Source organism: Vanessa tameamea, chromosome 18 (genome assembly GCF_037043105.1).
Source record: "Vanessa tameamea isolate UH-Manoa-2023 chromosome 18, ilVanTame1 primary haplotype, whole genome shotgun sequence".
Classification (NCBI taxonomy): domain Eukaryota; kingdom Metazoa; phylum Arthropoda; class Insecta; order Lepidoptera; family Nymphalidae; genus Vanessa; species Vanessa tameamea.
In genome coordinates, this window is record NC_087326.1 from 6,443,869 (window position 1) to 6,465,558 (window position 21,690).

At 32.5% G+C, this 21,690-nt stretch overlaps 2 protein-coding genes across 2 annotated transcripts in view; both read right to left on the bottom strand.

Annotated features, from left to right (window-relative positions):
* Prosalpha3 (Proteasome alpha3 subunit) overlaps nt 1-21,690 on the bottom strand; it is a 248,723-nt gene that overhangs the window by 159,966 nt on the left and 67,067 nt on the right. The window lies entirely within an intron of this gene.
* Sha (shavenoid) overlaps nt 1-21,690 on the bottom strand; it is a 65,156-nt gene that overhangs the window by 26,178 nt on the left and 17,288 nt on the right. The window contains exon 2 of the mRNA XM_064217749.1: nt 20,982-21,017. The gene's annotated coding sequence lies outside the window, so the exon portion shown is untranslated. The remainder of the gene's footprint in view (nt 1-20,981; nt 21,018-21,690) is intronic.

Sequence of the window (21,690 nt, forward strand, 5' to 3'; positions counted from 1 at the left end):
TGTATAAATTGAAATCATTTTAAAAGGTCTCATTTAATAAAATAAAATCAATTATTGCAAGCTGAATTAGAATCACTTCTTCATATGCTATGGAGTTGAAGTTTAGTGTATTCTAACCCAGGATTGTTCATAGACGAAGAAATTCCTCAACGGTGAAATGCACAAACACGAAATTTAGCATATCTACTATTATAACTAGTTTTTCAAATTGGTTTTTATTAATAATTTAAAATTGTTCAGTTGAATTAGGCTCAAAGATAAATTATTATTCGTTAATACAGCGTAATCTATGATTAATATATTAAATAAATGGATTATACAAATAATTTATTTAGGATACTATTTGTTTCACAATTAGGCTGCCTGAAGTCCGAACTTGTTTGTGTATGCATTTACATTTTAACAAAGAAAACAATAATATCTTAGTATAATCATAAATTTAGACTATTTAGACTTCTACAGCGAGAACTGTCTTCAATGGTTAAAATGATGTATTGTTTGAAAAAGCACAGCTATGTAACAATCTACTTGACACAATTATTAAGAAATGTGAGAATACTAGTAAGTATTTTAGATAGATTAAAATTGCATATTATTTCCAAGCATAAAATTACAACATAATGATCAGATGGTTTGACGTATCAGTGGTTGTAAAAAAACTGTAGTCGTTTTTCAATATAGCTCGTTTATTTAAAACAGCTGAACTGTTTGAACTGAAATTGAACTTGAACTGAAATTGTTCAATTGGATTTCAATTGCGCTATATTTAACAAAACAGCTACAAAAGACTAGAAGTACCTAATGTAGAATGGCTTATAAGTTAGGTCAGGAATAAGTTTTTTTTTTTTAATCTAACCAAATCTATTATATAAAATACTGCGGAATGTCGTTTTACGTACGGTTTTGTAAAATAGCTAATTAGCATAATTAGAATAATTTTTTTTTCATATTTAATTCGACATTCTTAAAATAAAAATTGTATACTGTAGTTTATAGTTATATATTTCGTTATAGTGTGAATGTGTTCATGAGCTACAATTATTTATACCCTGTGGTCCGACCAGTTACCGTCGGACGGACATCTCCGGCGCCTATAGGGCTGGTTTAACGGCTTTACGCGTGAGGAAATCGTTTACTGACATTTGTTATAAATTAAATGATGGATTTCATTACTTTTTGTTTTGTTAAACAAAGTTTCACTTCGCTATATGTTATGAACCAAATTGACATAAGCTTTTAGTTGTTTGGGTTTATTTCAAAAAACACCAAAAAGTTTTGATATATTTTTTTACTTTGCCATAACGTCCTCCATATACCGTACATGCATATATCCGTACTTACTAATATTCAAGACATACCATGGCTCTGCTTCATGGTGGCTCTGTGCAAGCCCGTCTGGGTAGCTTATCACATATTCGGTAGGATTGGTGGTAACCAAAGAGCAATTCTTAGTATTGTTGTGTTCCGGTTGGAAGGGTGAGGGACCCAGAGTAACTACAGGCACGAGGGGCATAACAGATAAGTTCCCAAAGTTGGTGTCGGATTGGCGATGTATGGCTATAAATATGCCACACAGCGCCAGTCTATATCGAATTAGAACGCAAACTATTTAAAACAATTTTTATGTCAAATTGTAGAAATATCTGCGTAAAAACGAAGATCCGGTTGACGAAGAAAATAACCAGTTAAAGTAGCAAAAAAAAGTTTAGCAAACAATAGTTTGTTCTTTTAAAACTAAATTATATTAGAATAGAAATGCCTTATTACTATGGGTTCAATGCTCAAATTTTATTTGCATTTGATTTCATTTTGACTCACTAAAACCCATTAATGTAAATTTTATTTAAATAACGCAAAAGAAACTCGCGAAATTCGGTTTAATATAACAGTAAATTGAAAATTTGAATATTCTCTTGTGCAATCGGCTATTTTAATGGAAGAATGTTAGATATTTGATAGATATGTATGTAAGGCTTAATTATATAATCACACTAGTTCGTTATCCCGACTTCACGGCACGGTTAGAAAAAGGGTCTATACGAAACTTTTATATTAAAGCATACAAGGAAAATAATCTTTTTTTATTAGTCAAGGAACTTCAGAACAGAACACATAACAAAAATAATATATATATTTATATAATTTTATATTGACTTCATTAATGTAGATACTAACAAAACGAAATACTACTATGAAATAAAAGGCTTACGGGTTTATAAATTGTTAAAATTATTTTTTTATTGTGTTCAATGAGTTGTACAATGTATAAAATTATAACTGTTTAATTAGCTTGTATCAAATGAAATATGCAATTCTAGATCTCGGATTTAAGAATATTAGAAGATTAGAAGTTGCAGTCCCGGTCCGAATTATAATTGTTATGAATATTCCATAAGAAATCGGAAATGTAAGTGTCATACCAACATCTTTGCTTCGGAAAGCACATACAGTCCTGCGCCTCATCTCCCTAGTCCCTTAACTCGTGTCGGATTGACGTACCATCAGACTAAGACCGTGAAAGAATATTCTGGATAGTAAGCTATTCCCAGTTAAAAATATCCATGTTATCATCATCATAAAAAATGTATACGTACACTCTTATTTACTTCCTACTAAAAACATCAACACGTTTTTACATTACAGCAGTCTTACTGCTTAAGAGCTATTTCATTCACACAACCATAACTTAAAAGGTTAGGTCAGAGTAGCTAGGTCCTCTATGACAATAGCACAATCAAACGCAAAAATAATACCAAGCACATAGATATGTACCTTTATTCTAGATACGTCTAGAATTATAATCATTTGTGTATAGTTCAAAATAAATGAATATAATTTAATTAAATCAATTCAATATATCTGATTTTTAGAACGTGAATGAATGATTATCCAATTTGCTTGCATTATTCGAATAACAATATGATATAATACCGAAGTATTGTTATTTCATTCCGTTCATTCTAATAAAAAGTAAAATTTAATCATACTTTTGTGATACAAAATAATCAATGTCGTTTATGTTATAAGCTGTGTATTTAGGTTTGTAATTTGTCAATCATTTCAACTGTTCAGATGTGTCTGTCGTTTTCGAGTCGGTTTTCGCTGGCAACATTAAAGCTGTCCACCGAGTGTCAAGTTTGTCCGGCGCTGGACAATAATCATCGTTAGGAATTTTGATAGTTGCCCCGTTGACCTGCGTTTTTGTAGAATTCCTTTATAAATCCGGCTGTGATATTTGGAACACGCCCCAGAACTGTTATTGTTATGGAACGTGTTACTACGAAATGATAAATGTTGACTATGAAATGTTAAAAAATATTTTTTGACGCGGAAAAATGAGATTGTTGCAATTGTATGTTTTTTATGACTTGAAAGTATTATCTGTGTTGAAAAAAATATAATTGTAGGTACTTTGCAATAAATGAATCTAAGTATAACTATCACATCCTTCAAAAATGTTAATTCGTGGATATACAAAGAATGATTCGATTGTCGGTTTCGATATTTAACGAATCGTTATTGTACATTAGTAACCGATCGCTTTTAGTCTCGACTTACGACAACCGACCCGTCACCGATTTGATCTGATACGTCACCTATATGCGACATCGAAACGCAGAAAACTCTTTTTATTGGATGTCTCATAAACAATCCGACCATCCGAAAGTAAATATATGTATATATATAATATCCGTGAGTGAGTGAGTGAGTCTTGAATGTTAAGTATAGACGCTGTACTTAAATTGTCCGACCACACGCGGTCTTTGTAAACTTATCTATAACGCTATTAAGATGTGTCAGACAATAGCGGCTTGTGAAGCTACTGGTTACTAGAACACTGATATTTATCTCACAAACATTAAGATAAAAGGTGTATTTTTTTATAACATAAAGATATTGTTGACGCTTAGTGTTTAACAATTTATGATAGACTTTATATGAATGATCTTTTAAAATTTAAAAGAACGATTCAATTTTCTGAAATCGTAATTTTGTAAGGTGTATGAACATTTATAAAATGAATGAACAGAAATACATTATTCAAATTGTTTGAGATGTATCATATAGCTTCATTGTAGATATAGCTCTTTGGCCCAGGAACTTTTGAGACGAACGCTAACAAAACTACAATACGCATACACAAATACATTATATAAAAGATTCATTGATCTCTTAAATGTGACAATAAATTAACGCCAACTTTAATTAAATTGTATAAATAGCATCTTAATTACGTATATTCAGATCAATAGCGCCTTATTAATTTTGCAATTCGAACCAGTAGTTGTAGAAATCTTACAAGATATCCAATTTAAACGCGTTAAAAAATACAAGCCGAGATGGACCAGTGGTTAGAACACGTACATCTTAACCATAATATATATATTAGCACAGGCGAATAAAACAGTTGGCGAATGTTTATTTCATCTAACTAATGAGATTTATAATCTTATAATAGCATTGGATAAAATTCTTCCGACCCGTGCGACACATAGACGGATAGCTAGTACATTATAAATCTAAACAAAAAATCCCTTAAAACATGTGTGAACGGTATAAATTCCAGTTCAGTATTTTTTTTAGAATAATGAATATAAATGTCAAAAATATTTTTTATTATTGACAGACACTTAAGTGATGATGAACTCATAGATAATAAAGTTGACAAGTTCTGTCAAGTGATGACGTAGAGTAACAGTAGAAAGCGTTAAATTTCTGAGCCATTAAAATAAGTAATGGCCGTTGAATGTCCGATTTATTGATGAAATAATGAATCAATCTATATCTATATTCAAATATTTATGTTTAGTAGTAATTCAATTTTGATTATGGTAACATTATCTTATTAAATATTTTCGGTTAAAAAAATATCATATTTCTTTAATTCAATCGTGGATATATAAATGCACCAGTAAATATTTATGATTATCACGACTACCAAACGTAGAATGATTTATAGCTATAGTATTCATTACTGGAATATTTGAAATTTTATTAGGATTGAACCCGTGTGAATACAAGCAACTTAAAGAACTAATGTCATGCAGCCAAATCTTTAGCATTTCATTGTTCAATTAAATTACACACTATAAACTGACATCGATGGAGTGTTCGGAGGGATAAGAGTGACTGACGAATGTAATGACTATAAAGTTAACTTTATTATAAACAGATGTCAAATTCGTCAGGCATAGATTAAATTTTAGTAATGGTTATTGTTTTATGACGTCACTGTTACTCCGATTTCTACCGTCACTATTATGTTCTTTTCATTTGAATTATTCTTTTCGTAAGGCGTAAAATAACAGGCAACAGGTCATAAATTTCAGCTAGGCGAAAACACAAATTAAAGACAATTCAATTACAGAAAAAAAATTACGATTTTTCAACGCTGATCATTAAATCATTATTTACCTTAAATTTTACTACCAACTATATAACCAACATTTGAACATTTAAAATAAGATCGAAACGCACAAAATAATATCGCTGTACATTACCATATGATTTAATAGTTTCAATTACAACACGTGTGTAGAAGATGAGAAGCATCATCTAACCGGATCGAACGCTCGAGTCGATCGTTTTAATGATAAATTCGTCTCGCGTTTGACTTTAGTTACATGTCGATATTAGTGATTTTCATGTAACGGATGGATGCGCGTGAGCGTTCGTATTGCATCGCCTCGCGAATGTAGTGTAATCTTGTAGATTGCGCACGCACTGATGCGACGTGACACCGACCGTTGCGGCTGCGCCAATGCCGACGCTATCGAATCTATCTTATATAGTCTTGGTATTGGCGGAGTCATCGTTATAAATAATTATGTTATCGTCGTTATAAATAATACGAATAATCTAAATTTATTATTTAATATTATATAACGTATACACATTTATTGCATAATAATTGCATAGCTTTTCATTCAAGTAAATTTAAAATTGTAATATACATTTTCAAGTATTTCTCTACCTTTGTCTTTAAAGTTTTTTTATAATGAATAATGTAAAATAATTAACTTTTTGAATTATAAATCGGAACCTATACGTGTGGAGACGGCAATAGCCTGAGGCGACAAGATCGAACTTACGACTTAACATCGTTGATATTTACTGACGGTATACCGCAGAATTATTATAGTTGTGTTATATTTAGTTTGCTATTAATATAAATCATTAAAATATTTAACATTGAAAGTATGAATATAAGTTATTTTTTCAATAAAATTATGTTCTCACTGTTAAATATAACGACATATGAACTTAAATATTTTTTAATAAAAATGATCTACACCTATATGACTTTTTTTTAATGGTAAGTGTGATCGTGTTACGCAAAGGTTGAAATTAATAAATCCAGCAAAATCTAATAAATAATTAACGTTAAATCAGTGTAGTCTGTAAACATAAGAAATAAAAAGAGCGATGATATTAAATATATGAAACATAATGTAAAGTTATTCGAAGCAATAAAGTAGTTATTGTGAAATGTATGATCAATTCTTCATTGCTGCTCGCGTCTATAACATTAACCCTACAAAGACGGTGCCATTTTGCCATTCATACACGTAGGTAAGTATTTATAAAGTAAGACTTCGATCGACTTGTTTGTTTTATTCGTACTTTATTACTGTGTTTTCAATTATAGGTTTTACATTTTGTATTACTTTTAAGTTATAACGAAATTAATTAATATTATATTTATTGAACTGAAATGAATGAACTTAGTCTGCATATACCTTCGTGTATTTTCTCGATTATTAAAAAAGTAAATCAACTAGCCTTCTGTCAAATTTGTATCGTTCGTTCAAAGTAGCAAAAACGTATTTTTCCTCAGTTAGTATGAGTTGGTAACTTTGCCATAACTGAGTTGAATATATCTTCGTTGAGCTTTTATAAAGTGATATGGGTCACCGAATAGTTTACCATTAGACAGACCAAGGCCATAAGGACAATTCCATTAACATTAGCTGTAATAATCATTGTGATACGTGTCTTGTCCGTGTATCATTTATTTAGGGTTGGTGCAGAGTTTTCTCTTCTATTATATCTGTAGTCATCAATCTATCAATATCTCTAGTCTCTTACAATATAGTCAATTGATAACTCTTTCTTGCATCTGTCAACTCTTTCAAGACAGTATATGGTAGATAAAGAAACTGATTAGTTTCTCCATATATTTCTTTACTAAAAGTCATTTCCCCATTAAAAAAGTGTTATAAAACACGGTACAAATTAATTAATAAATTTAATATTAATGAATTATATGATTAATATTTTTTAGTCTTAAATCGCTCGTGATGTCAGAATATTGTATATACCTAAAAAACAAAAGTTGCTAGTGTAAAGAAATATAAAAGATCTCTTTGAAAAGACAAGAATCACACGTCGTTAATATAAAGCAAATTTGTTTAGGCACTCTTGAACTCTTTCTGGTCGTGTTGGATTTGCCGTCCCATTAGATTATGAAATTATAATATCACCTGACACTATGACTCCTGAACAGTTGGTTACATTCTCTTGGGAATGGCCACCATAACCGAAATTGGTCAGGTACACATTAGCATTCGTAAACATGGCACCATTAAAATAGACAATCAAATTGATGCAGAAGGCAGTACTCCTCGGCACGGCGCGTATTGTGAGGAAGTTCCTCTCTCTGGGGCCCTGACCACCGGTGGCTTGGACCCTGTTCCCGCCACTGGTTGGCCTCTGTATTTTATATTTTTAAATGTATTTTATATATTTTGTATTTTATATTTAAAAATCTATTATGCATGAGTGTATACATAATAAAAAATTTTAATATTACCAAGATGAATAGAAAGAGCGCTGAGATGGAGCCATAGTTAAAACACTTAAATTTTAATAGAATATTGCGGGTTCAAATCCGAACATGCTTTTCTTGCTTACGGATGAAGGAATCTGCATGTTTTTACGGGGTCAGTAACAAGCCAGTCCAGCGCTGACTTGCTACTGAACTTGTGTAGACACCTAGTTTCAGGCCAGTCCAGCGCCGACTTCGCGCTCACAGGCCAGTCCAGTGACTAGCCACCCGTTCTATTTTCGGGGCCAGTAAGTCAGTCCAGTGCGACTGGAGTTGTATGGACACGTTCGGGCAATCGCTGCCAGTATGTTGGAGAGTGTCAACGTACTTATGTAGCTTACTGACTATCTTACACCTGACTTAATGTCAGATTCTGTCTACATGGAGTCAGTTACTGGGTCCGAAATACCGAGTCACTGGGTCCAGTCACTGACCCCGTCTAAACCATACATTATAGATAGAACTCTGGCACATATGTGAAACCGACCCGAATCGGAGTAGCATGATGGAATATGCTTCGAAAAGCCTTTTGTCAAAGGGAACCTTAGTCTAGCAATGAGACATTTACAGGGTCACTGATATCGTATTCGTTTTATTTGTTACTTTTCCTCGTCGAACATACGCCCTCGCAGCGTGTCTTGTTAGAGTAATTAATGATCTTAGAACATACAGATGAATGCAAATTCTCTCATACATCTATTACCTAGGGTTGCAATTTTTACATTTATATTTAAATATATTTTTCCAAAGTAATATTTCTTCATAAAAAATATCCTATGAAAATATAAATAGGTTAAACTTCTTCCATAGACACTTTTCGTGAGTAATACGAAAGATCTAACAATTAACAAAAAAACATTGGTTATGAAGTTACAAATCAGATCTGAGATAAACCTGTGAATATAACTCAACGCAATATAAATTCAAATTTTTGTTTACATTAACATAATTTTCAATATCCGATAATATCGTTTTAAAATAGAGCGACATTTATCGGGAACATAGTTAACGCGTTCCTGTGACATAAATATACCTAAAGTATGCAATCACGTAGGACTTTTATCCTAACGGTTAAGAACTAAACATTTTCCGGCATGTAAGTAAATTAATTGTATGCTATTAGGAATTATCTATTTTAAATCACTCGTATCATAATCGGTGCTCAAATGAACCAGAATATAGAGTATGCTTGTGTTTATGCACACATTTATTCACTATTAGCTGTCGCCCGTGACTTTGCTCGCGTTGTAGCGGTTCATCGTAAGGATTTAGGTATAAAAGCCTATGTCCTAGGGGTTCAAGCTTACTTCATAACATGATACTGCGTAGTTGGTTCGTCTCGCTTGAGAAAAGCTAGCGTGGCCGACATCGGGCAACATCATACAAATGTATCTGCTGTGTTATATACGAGTAAAGGAAATTCTATAACTTTAATTTAATAGAAAAAAATTGAGATACATCTCTTTCAAACCATCCGGATAATCTATTGTTGTGTATTCATGTCCACCAACACAGTTTTATGCGATTCGTGACGTCACACCGTTAAGGAGATGGTACGTCTGATTGTACTACAGTATGGCTCGAGCAGGAATTTCATTTACATACAGGGGATGTATGTATAGGAGTCCTCACAATGAGATGCTTAAAAGCATTTTCAAACGATAATAAAATAATTTACTCAATTGTTACATAAAATATAAGTAATTGTGTGTTACCGAATAATTGTAAGAACTAAGTCTACAATCTGAAAAAAAATGTTTTTTTGAACGATGACGACCTCCGTGGTCGAGTAGTATGTACACCGGTTTTCATGGATACGCCACTCCGAGCTCCCGGGTTCGGTTCCCGGTCGACTCGATTTAGAAAAACTTCATTAGTTTTCTATGTTGTCTTGGGTCTGGGTGTCTGTGGTACCGTCGTTACTTCTGATTTTCCAAAGCACAAGTGCTTTACATTGGGATTACATTGTGATTACACGTGCACTTCCATTGGGATCAGAGTAATGTATGTGATGTTGTCCAATATTTATTTATTATTTATTTATTTGAACGCGCATCTCGCGAAAACCGCTCGATGTTTTTTCATGAAATTTGTACCATAATATTGAGCGTGCTTGAGGTTTTTTGCTTAACATTATCGTACAATATCATTCAACCTATAAAGTAACGGCAGCAACACGTGGCCGAGTCTGCTAGTTTTTAATACATCTGACTAGATTATAAACTATCAATTTCAATTAAATTCAACTTAGTTAAGTTACTATAGAAATATTACCCGTTTAAAATTATAATCACAATTTACTAGAAATTTAACTGCCTAGATATATTCAAAACTAACGGTCCTTACAATTATACGTTGACATACATATATTGATTTAATTGTAAATATTAGATGCATACATTTCAATTAGTGTTAATGGCTACTGAATTACTTGTGATTTTGAATCTATATAAAAAAATCCGATTGTTGCTTCGCGTTGAATTAACAAGTTACACTTGAAAAATGAAGATGAAAAGAGCTTGTAAGAGCCCACTTGAATTAAGTATATTTTTATACAAGCTGAAGCAGCGGCATTACGCGCGCGAAATTAAAAAAAAAAATCAATAAAACCGTCACGCCCAATTTTATAAAAAATATATTAGAATAAAAACAAATCTCTCTCTATACCAAATTTCGTCTTCAGCGGTTAAAGCGTGAAGAGGTAGCAGACAGAGTTACTTACGCGTTTGTAATATTAGTATTGATTACATGAACAAACACTTAGAAAGACTTATGATATCATATAAAGTACATAGACACATAGAAAGTATTGGACAACATCTGGCAACCCTGCCTAGTTGATAGGCTAGATTTAGATAGAGTCATTAGATGTTTTAATTGCGGGATTCCGCCGACGCGTGGATGCATAATAAGAATAGTAACAAGTTTGTTACAATATATTGAAGACATTTCGAATGAATAATAATTTGCTTTGTGTTCGATGTTAAGTTCAGTAAACCAGATAAAACTGGTTTGGTTTCGTAGGTATATTTTGTTAAATACATTTAATAAACTTTTAATTTTTTTTTTGATAATCCCTTTTTGTATTCTTATTTTATATTAAATTAGTTGTTGTATTATATAAAACTGCGAGGTTGTTATCAAAGCTATCATTGTCCTTGTTTATATTATATTGGCAAAGCTTGGCAAGCGTTGTCTCGTCTGTGTATGTGAGCATTTAAAGGATCGGTTTTAACTGTATAGACTTTAAGGTGTCACAGTGGCATCTAGCGGCGAATTGTAACAAATAAAGTATAAAAATGTCACTATAGATCAAACAATTACTTGAACTGGGCGCAATCTCATCGGGGTAGATATAACTCATTCATAATATCTTCTACCGCCAAGCATCAGTACTTAGCATTGTTGAGCGGTTTGGAGTGAGTGGAGTTACAGACTGACATAACATCTTAGATGCAAGGTTGGTGGCGCTCGCCGATGGAAGAGCTGGTTAATATGCATTTCCTTATCTGTGGGTAGTGGCGACCACTTACTATCAGATGGCCCATCCACTTATCTACGCTTAAAAATACATATAATGTCATATCTCACGGTGATCGGACAATTACCTCAGTCCAGTTTTGATTAAAATGCATACCCACATTTGATTACCAAGATTGAATTCATATTAACTCCTTAATAGCCGACAGCATAGACAAAAAATTTAATATAAAAAATAGTTTTTCAGTATGTCTTTTGCTATTCAATTATTATTTATAACATTACTCAGACCCCCAGTTTACTCCTTAGAGCCTAGCTTTTACTACGTATGTACGAAAGGTATTTTATGCTGTACGCTAATGCACGCGTACTCAAGATCGTTAAGGTATCTAGTCCATTATCGCAGGCTGATAAATTAATGCAAGTTCACTCTTATAAGCTAACAAGACATTTAGTACAGTCAACCTCAAAAATAAGTACACAATACCCATTGTTATGTGAGCCTTTTGTTGAATAACTAATTGTTCCTATACAGTGTAGCAAATGTTTGTATACGTTGAAGCATCAAAACTAAACATGATTATGACTATACATATTTAATTATAACATTGAAATTAAAATTTATTGTTTAATAACAATATATGCATGCTTATTAAAATTAAATGCACCTATTTTATTTTTGAAGTGAAATAAGTATGCAGAAAAAAATCATAGTGTAATCTTTTCAGACAATAGTGAAAATGTATTAATTTAAAATATTGATTTTTAATTAGTATACTACTGAACATTATTGAATATTATTAAAACATATATACAATTTTCCATGTTTTCAACATTTGTTTAATAATACTTAAGCCTCATCATGATAGACGAAATAAAAAAAAAAACACGGTTGACGAATTGAGGAGACAAAGGTAGCTGTTAAGTTTTCTCCTATTTAATCACACGTATACTAGGTACAATAGATTTCATACAACTTTAGATTAAAGAACTGGATTGAAACATAAAAAGAAAAATTCTGTTTTTGTCGCCTAGGAAAGTTGAAAAGCTCGGCTTGTCTCTACTATAGTATTCATATAAACCTTCCTCTCGAATCACTCGTTTTTTATAAAAAGCGCATTGAAATCCGTTGTGTACTTTATATAAGCAAGATTCAATTTGTTGTCCGCTCGTATACCTCTTTTTGACGCTGAATCTATTTCTAGGATAATATTTACCAATCAATGTGATTTGTTATCTCTGCATCTGTCCGCAGCATCCATATATGCAGTACCATTATCTTAGAAGATGCAGAGGCTTATCCTAGTCGATAATTGTTAAGTTTGTTTTAAATTGGTATAAGGATATTTTAGAATGCATACTAGAAATGAATTTCAACTATAAATGATAATTCTTATTTTATGCTTATATTATAAATTCGAAAGTAACTCTGTGTGTTACCTCTTCATGCTTAAGCCGCTGAACCGATTTAGATGAAATTTGGCATGGAGATAGTTTGAGTCCCGGGGAAAGATGTAGACTATTTTTTTTTAATTCACCCCTCGAGGGTTAAAATGGAGCTGGATGATTGTATTGGCTAAAATGATATACATATATTGTATACAAATGGATCGTATTGCTTAAAAAACGAACTGCAAGATGGGTTGAATTTATAAATGGCTGAACAAACTCTTTTATAATAACCACTATTAATATAGAATCTGACGACTACACGGTTTCTGTAAATATTCGGTCTCTTATAATTTTAAAATTAATTTAAATGACAATTCGTATGCTCTGGTAGTAACCTGTATTTGCATATAAATAATACTTTCAATATACCTCTGTCCTGATAAAAGAGTTTTTAAGCTGATAGTGAAAACACTTTTAGATCACGTATCTTAATTCTTATATCGTGTGAAATTGTGTAAAAATACAAACACGAATATAAACAAAACATCAAGAGAATTTCTCGTATATAATACGGAACCATATTTATGACTGTCATTAACGATCTCTAATGTACCGTGACGCTTTACAGGCCTTTGAAATATTTCTTATTAAAATTTTCTCATACAATTCGTTACTAGTTTTAATTACTAACCATTAAGTCATTGTATTATACAACCGAGTACTTGTTACTTCTCCTTAGAGGGAACAACTACTCGGTTGTAACTACTTATAACATAAAATAGCAAAAAGCCTATAAAATAATAAACATCAAATGACAGATGACAGTGCACATGCACAAATAGACAAACTGTTTGACAATTTTTCCGTCGTACTAGATAACTAGTGACATCACAACGATGACGCTCGGATACTTTACTACTACCGTTTTGAGCCTTCAGAATATACGAAAAACGAAATGGGAGCTTCGGTCCTTTGGTTAGAAAACAACTGCACCCATTGCTTCATGGTATTCAAAAAGGAAACGCAATCCTCTCGGAGACGAGTCCTGACAGACCCAATACATTAAATTAGTTCGATAAAGATTCCAAAGGTACACATTTGTGCGAGCAGCAAGACCGGTTCTGTAAAGTTTGAATCGATATTATTGTTACGAGAAGCTAAAATTGCATTTTCACATATTTAAAAAAGCAATAGACACATAACGGAAAAATACATTTCACCAGTGACGTCAAAATGACTCATCGAACTCTTGTGAATAAAACTTTAACAAATTAATGTTTTTATTTTATTTGAAGACAGCAAATTGACCTTAAACATTATCAATTGACTTAAAACGAAAGGTCAGATAGATATAGATAAAAATATTAACACGGTCATTAACAATGACCATCAATGTCATACCAAAGTTGGTAACAATAATGGTCAATAGTAATCTTCTGACAACTTGAGAAATTAACAAAAGCCGACATTTATTTGTTGATACGATGTTGCGAATTTTTTTTTGGTGTCAGAAGCATGTGTTATCGTCCTAGTAACATTTTAGGTCAATACAAGTACTATTGTTTATTTTTAGAAGTGTTTTGTATATAACTAATAAGATGGTCTATTGATTATTTGAAGATATTTTTATACGATTATTTAATACCCGTTACAATCAGCACCAAAGCTACCTATATAATTATTACATTTAAGCGTTAAAATATATATTGTTTATAATATTAAACTAGCTGTGCCCGCGACTTCGTGCGCGTTTGAATTTAATAAAAAAGCGTGACTTTATTATTATTTTACATATAATTCTAAAATAAAATTAGCATAAGTTACTCCTTATTACATAAGCTATTTGCCAGTGAAAGTCCCGTCAAAATCGGTCCAGCCGTTCCAGAGATTAGTTGGAACAAACAGACAGACAGATAGACAGACAGACAAAAATGGTAAAAAATGTTATTTAGGTATATGTACCATGTGTACATACATATGCATTTAGTAAAACGCGGTTATTTTAATATTACAAACAGACACTCCAATTTTATTATATGTATAGAAGATATACTTAATTCTTCGAATCGCAAAATAATTTAATTTTGTATATAAAATTGTCAACGTTAATCAGTTTCAACTATACAATTCTAGTGATCCAACTAGAAAGTATACGTTCAATTAGAAAAGTTAAAAACTTTGTAGTCATCGCTCGTGTTTACGTATCGATCGAGTTTTGTCAGAGAAAGCAAAGCGACAGTTTTAAATTGCTACATTAAATGTAACACATGCCATGCGTGCAAACGGTAATTTTATTTGCAATCTGTGGCAAGTCCGTAATGTCAACTCGCGTTCAGACGACAATTGTAATGGTACCACTCTAATAAAAACGACATATCAAATCAAATCAACTGACATTAGTTTCACTGAATTCTTGAGATTCGTTCGCTTAAATTTCTATTTAATAGAAGCATCATTAAATGCACCTTAGCTTACTAGTGTTGTACGGCTGTTTAAAAAAAACTTTGTCCATAATTTCAACGTTTTCTTATGCATTTATATGTAATGTTATGTACTATATGATATGTAGGTGGAATGTTGTTTACCTCTTACTTAGTCGGCGTCACATCAAAGCTGCGTTCGTATGGTTTATTAGAAGGGTCTTGCAGTCTTACAAGAAAGTGTCATTAATCAATGAACATGCTCGAACAAGAATCTAATATGAATGTTAATCAAAAAGCTGGCAAAAACGTTTTTTGTATATAAATAGCAATATAATAGTGTACGCCTCGATTAACCAGAGTTTGATTTATCATTCTTGTCTATTAAATGATAATCAAAGATCCATTACCGTGGTTTCATTATTCGTGGAACAATTGTTTCAATACGCGTGTACTTCAGCGCTTAAGAAATGACCCTGTGACCTTCTTTGAGATTTCGTGTCGACTATACATCGATTTGAAGACCGAAATCTTTACAAGTGTATATTTGCAAATCATGTTCGAGTATGATATAATTAAACGATAAAGTGTAGAGGAATGTTGATGATATAAATTCCACCATATTTGTATGGCATCTATCTTATTATGAACGAGGTCTGTAATGATACCGCGTTTCAACTATAGTCCCAGCCATTTCCTCCTGAGACGACGTAGTTGTATCTGGTCAATTATTGCCTATCCAACAGATGGATTATATGAAAAAACCGCATGCTCGGCGCGGCGCACGCGTCTCTTATTGCGATCGCTCGCGCCAACGTAGTCTTTTCTTTTGATTTCTAGCGACGTTGCAGCGCTGTTTTATAACGTAAATAGTTTTAAAGTCATCGCGTTTAGTGCTTAGTTCGTTATATTGTAGCGTCCACGTATGACATCGATCGCGTGCCTAGCATTATGCGTGGCTAATGCCTCACTATTTGCGGTTGGACACACCGCGATAATATCAACGTAACGTAATGTTTTCTACTGATAGGGATGCACTATACTATTATGTCTGTATCATAATAACAATGTAAGAACTACTAATCATACTTTTATTTTTAGATCTTGACTTTATATATCAAATTGAATAAGGATTATGAAATTTTTATCTTAAATTTCAGAAATCTGTGATTTAATTTTACCATTTTTACTAAAGATATATAGCATAGTTAGTCGATTGGAATAAAGATATGGAATGAATAAAACGCGCGCAAAGAATCGGAACTATCGTTTTGTGAGCATAGTTGAATTACTAATTTTATTTATTTTTTGTTTTTCTCGAGTATAGAATAAATATATTTCGTCACTCAAAATATAGGTATATGATGATAAATTGTCTTTTTTTAATGCATTTTTATTAAAATATAAAGTTCTTGTACAGTGTACTAGCAAGCTATATGACAGATGGCTCAATGGCTAGACACGGGCAACTAACCTGAAGGTTAAGGGATAATTCCCAGCCAAACACTTGAGTTTTCGTGTGCTTAATTTGTGTATTATTATCACGAATTAAATTGATAAACCTCCTTTTATTTTCCATTAATTGTTATAAAATGACACAAACATTACAACATTTTTAATTTAAACGACGTATACTTTTTAGTTTAAATTGATTACCAACTTAACAATAAAAAAATATACTTTACTAAGATACAGCAATAATTTATCGAGACATTCTTTTTTTAAATAATAATAAAATAAAAAATGTTAAAAATACAGATAAAAAATAACCAAATGTCAGTTAAGTATATATTAAATACTATGACTGTATACTATAGCCAACAAATACATTCGTCTGAAAACCGATCGAAACTTCCTCACGCAAGTGTGTGTAATGAGTAGTCTATAGAAGTATTATAGAAACAGGGAGCCGCGTGTGATCACCGGTTTATAAATAGATCTTTTATCGTAACCAGTAGCTAGAATGGTAGCTGACCAGTTGAATGATGGATTACATAGTCAACAGTTATTAAGGTAATTATGGATAAAAACATAGACAACCTATCAAATAATACGTATAGCATATTTGATATGAGTAATGTGTTTGAGTGTGTTTCAGTACTAGTATGTTTAACTGCCATTTTGGTGCCTCGTGGCAACATTACTTTTCCTGCGGTCAAACTAATGAAAAGTTATAAAGTATTTATACAATATCAGTAGCGGGTCAACCGAGATGACAGTGTGTTAATCGATGATTGCAGGTTCAAATCCAGATAAACACCATTGAATCTTATAATTCATCTTGTGCTTTGCGTTGAAGGTAAACATCGTGAGCAAACCTGCATGTGTCTAATTTCAGAGAATTTTTGCCACATATGCAACAATTACATCGCATTAGATCAGCAGGGAGAGGAGGCCTTAGCCCAGCAGTGGGATGTTTCAGGCATACTTTTATCCCGGAGGTTGAAAATTGACAGAACATTTACGTGTTTCAGAAAGCAAGTAAAGTCGTCGATCCTGCGTTTGTACTCCATCCGTTCGAGTCTATCTGTGTAGCCACTTGTGACTAATGTCTGACCGGTCAATTAAGATCGCGCATATTGTATGGAATGACTTTCGCCTTTTCCAATGCTTTGTCTTTTAATCTGATGACAAAGGTGAGCGCTTACCATTAGAGTTCATAACGTTATTATATAGAACATATTTTATGTTTAGCAATTCTTATATCTGCAATTAGAAATTTTATAATCTCCATAACATATTACAATATATTACAACCGGAAAGCAGACGAGTCATCGTAATAAGATGCCCAAGGTGTGTGTAAACCAGCCCGATAACTTTTGTTACATTTGCGGTCAACTTACTATTAAAAGTCAACGTCGTAATTTGACACCATTAGTTAAAAACTGTTATTTTAATTATTTTGGCTTTCCGGTGCGAAATTTGGACAAAACCTGGACTCCTAGTGTTTGTTGTGCACAGTGTGTTAGTTTATTAACATCATGGGCTAAGGGATCTCGTCATATGACGTTCGCAGTTCCAATAATATGGACTGAACAGAAAGACCATGTATCAGATTGTTATTTCTGCCAAACTTCTATCAAAGGTATTAATCACAAATCTAGACACATCGTGACCTGCTCAAAGACCTATCCCTGAAGATGTATTGCTACCTCCATTCCACATCAAACTCGGACTTATAAAAAACTTCGTCAAAGCTATGGACAGAAATGGTTTTTGTTACTTGAAATAGAAATTCTAGATGCTAAAATAAAAGAGGGAATATTTGTAGAACCACAAATTAGAGATCTACTGTCTGATAAAGAATTTGAACAAAAACTTAATCCGATCGAAAAATCTGCGTGGACATGTTTTCGAAATATTGTTTGTAATTTTCTTGGAAACCACAAGGCCGAAAACTCTGAAGAGTTGGTCAACAACCTCTTATCAGCTTACAAGAATATGGGACGCAATATGTCGCTCAAGATACACTTCTTACTCTCATTTGGATTTTTTTCCTCAAAATTTGGGAGCCGTTAGCGATGGACACGGCGATCGGATCAGGATATATCCAACATGGAAAAACGGTACCAAGGCAAGTGGAGTCCAAACATGTTGGCTGATTACTGTTGGACACTCAAAAGAGATGTACCTGAAGCTAAATATTCCCGAAAATCCTGAATAAAAGTCTAATGTCAGTTGTTTTTCTTGACTAAATTCAATTTTCAACCATATTTACTTAAAAAAAAGTGCATTGCAGTTGCAAGAAAACTGAGGGTGGTGAAACTTTTTAAAAATGGAGATTATTAACAGGGTAATTGTAGATACAAAATATCCCATTTAAATTAATTTAACTTTCATTAAGGTCATTTTTGGCTATCAGTGTATTATATGATAATTTTAAGCTAGAACCTTCTCTAAAACACGACGAATATACTGCTTGAAATTTCATTTTAAAATGTCCACGTAATTAATATAGAAATTGATCCAGAAGTGCTAGATCGTATATTGTAAGAATACCACCATCTATCGAAAGAACTTCTGACACATGTATCACCTAACCAAACTTTTAGACAGACTACCAAATACGCTCTGAGTAATTATGTCATTTCCAAAGCCAGTCTTTCCCCGTCAATAGAACATGATATTACATAAAGTTCCCTGACGATCTTGTGTTAAGTGATATTTTCAATCTTCTTTTTAATTTTTTTTTGCTGTATGTTCTATGTGTGTCCCAGGTACAAGTATAAAAGTAAAATACGTCCGACGAATGTATGCATACGTATCATTATTTGTAATATAAATTATACGTTCGGTAACAAGATCTTGGAACTGGGAATCAATATATCATTCGTTAACAATCTCGTATCAATTACTGTAGTTGTTCCTCCAATCGTTCCGTCAGATTATAATCATTTGTCTGTTCACAAATATTAAAATTATCTTTTGATTATTTGATTCAATCGTTAATTTGTGTGAAGTTTTTTCTCGTCCAAGCAGTAGCCAGACTCTCGTGAACTCTTTTTTGTGTACACATTTTATTGACCGGAGGCATCCGAGCGACGATATTGACAGAGTGCATTATTACAACGAGTTCCATTCAAACGCATTCATTTGTTTTCGAGTACTTAACAATGAAAATGTACATAAATTTAACAATATTTTAAAGTATTGTGTTCGTCTCTATCGGTATCATTTAGTGTTTTTTTTTTTTTAATATTATTGTATTTGTGTATACAGATACGTTTCTAATTGACGTATCTACTATATTTTATAAAAAAAACAGTACTCAGTTTTGTTTAATATTATTGAGTTACGATTCAATGTAAGCTCTATAAAATATTTTCGTTTATTACAAAGGTGTTATAAGATTACTATTGTGATTCAATTTGAATGAATGCATTTTTTATATATACTAATATTCATTTCAAGTCAATTTAAGTGTTCATTTAACAAATCGTAGAAACTATTTGGTTCTATGATCAGTTAAAACGATCGATCCTTCACCTTTATGATAATATTCACCCATCATTGGTTCTATTGAAAACCGTTAAACCTTACCGGAACCGGTCCGATTATGTGTCAGAATCGTCTGTCATATGCAATCTGTTAAGGCTTTATGTATAACCAGTCAAAGTAAACAGGTTTGCAATAATTTATGACACCATGATTCGCGCCATATTAGGGCGAACACATGCCGTGTAGAGTAAGATTTTAGATAGAACTATAATAATAGTTAGCTAGTTTCCGCCCTGTTCTTTGGTTTCAGATGTTAGTATTGTTAAGTAGTTCCCATTAAATGTTCCACTATTATTCAAAGCCCTCCTCTCCTCTTCAGGATAAGGGTTGGACTTTATTCTAACGCTGCATCGATGCGAGATAATGTACATATGTAGATTCTCATAATTCATCCGACACATGCAGGTTTCCTCACGATTTTTTCCTTCACCGCCGACCACGAGGCAAAATATAAACACAAATTAAGCACATGAAAATTTTGAAATGCTTGTACGGTAAAGCTTAACATATCGTTGGAAGTGAATTGCTTTGATATACCTATAGGTTATCTATTGGGCTATGACGTTTCAGTACGTAATGTGAGCGTCGTTAAAAATTAAAGAACATTTTGCACTTTCTTTGTTTTTTTTTTGTTGCAGGAAAGACGCCTTTACATGTGTCCGTGATCTACCTGAACTGTCCCATCTTTTAGACTTGCTGGTGCCAAGTGCACTAGAATACCCACTAAAAACCAGAAGTACCTGACCCGTCTTTCCAGAGGACATTAAAGGTTTCCTTGTATCGCGGTAATCACTAGATGGACGTATATAATACTAAAATTTAATATAGCATCATATTGTTTACTGATAATAGTTTTACTAACCTTATAAAATCATAGCGGTTGTTGCTTTGTGTTCATCTGTAAAACAAACAAAAAAATGAAATCATAACATATAGGCAGACAAAAAATTTCCATGTCCATAGTTCCATGGTAGCTTGTAAGTTTAACGGTAAAGTTAATATTATCTTAAGATTCACAAGATTAACTCAAAATACTCGTTTAATTCTACGTATTTACGTTGATGAGATCAAAGCAATTACGGATTCGATGATTAATTTTTCTCAGGCTCACTAAGTAAATAAGTTACGTTCTTATTCAGTGTATGATGTAAAGAATGTACATAAACACGATGGTATTCGAATTTAAGTTAAACAATCGCTGTATCAGCTGCGCAGACGACGATCAAATTTGTTGACACACTATGACTTTCCTCCTAAGCAAACATTGTAAAATCATTCTAATTGCTATATCGTGTACGAAAATTAGGTAATCTATACATAAATTAAGTAACAGGGCCGTATGTATACATTTAATGTCTTCCCATTTTTTAGTTTTAATGTTGAAGTCATATTTGATAACAATATTGTCGGTCCAATATATACATATTTATCTAAATATTAGACGAGTCAGGTCTAGTGGCAAGCTTGAATAGCAGCGGTTTCGAATGTCCGTATCGGTTCCCAAGTTGGGCTAGTAAATGTTATGGTATTTTTCTGTTAGGTAAGTATTAGTCGCTACTCGGAGGTAAAAT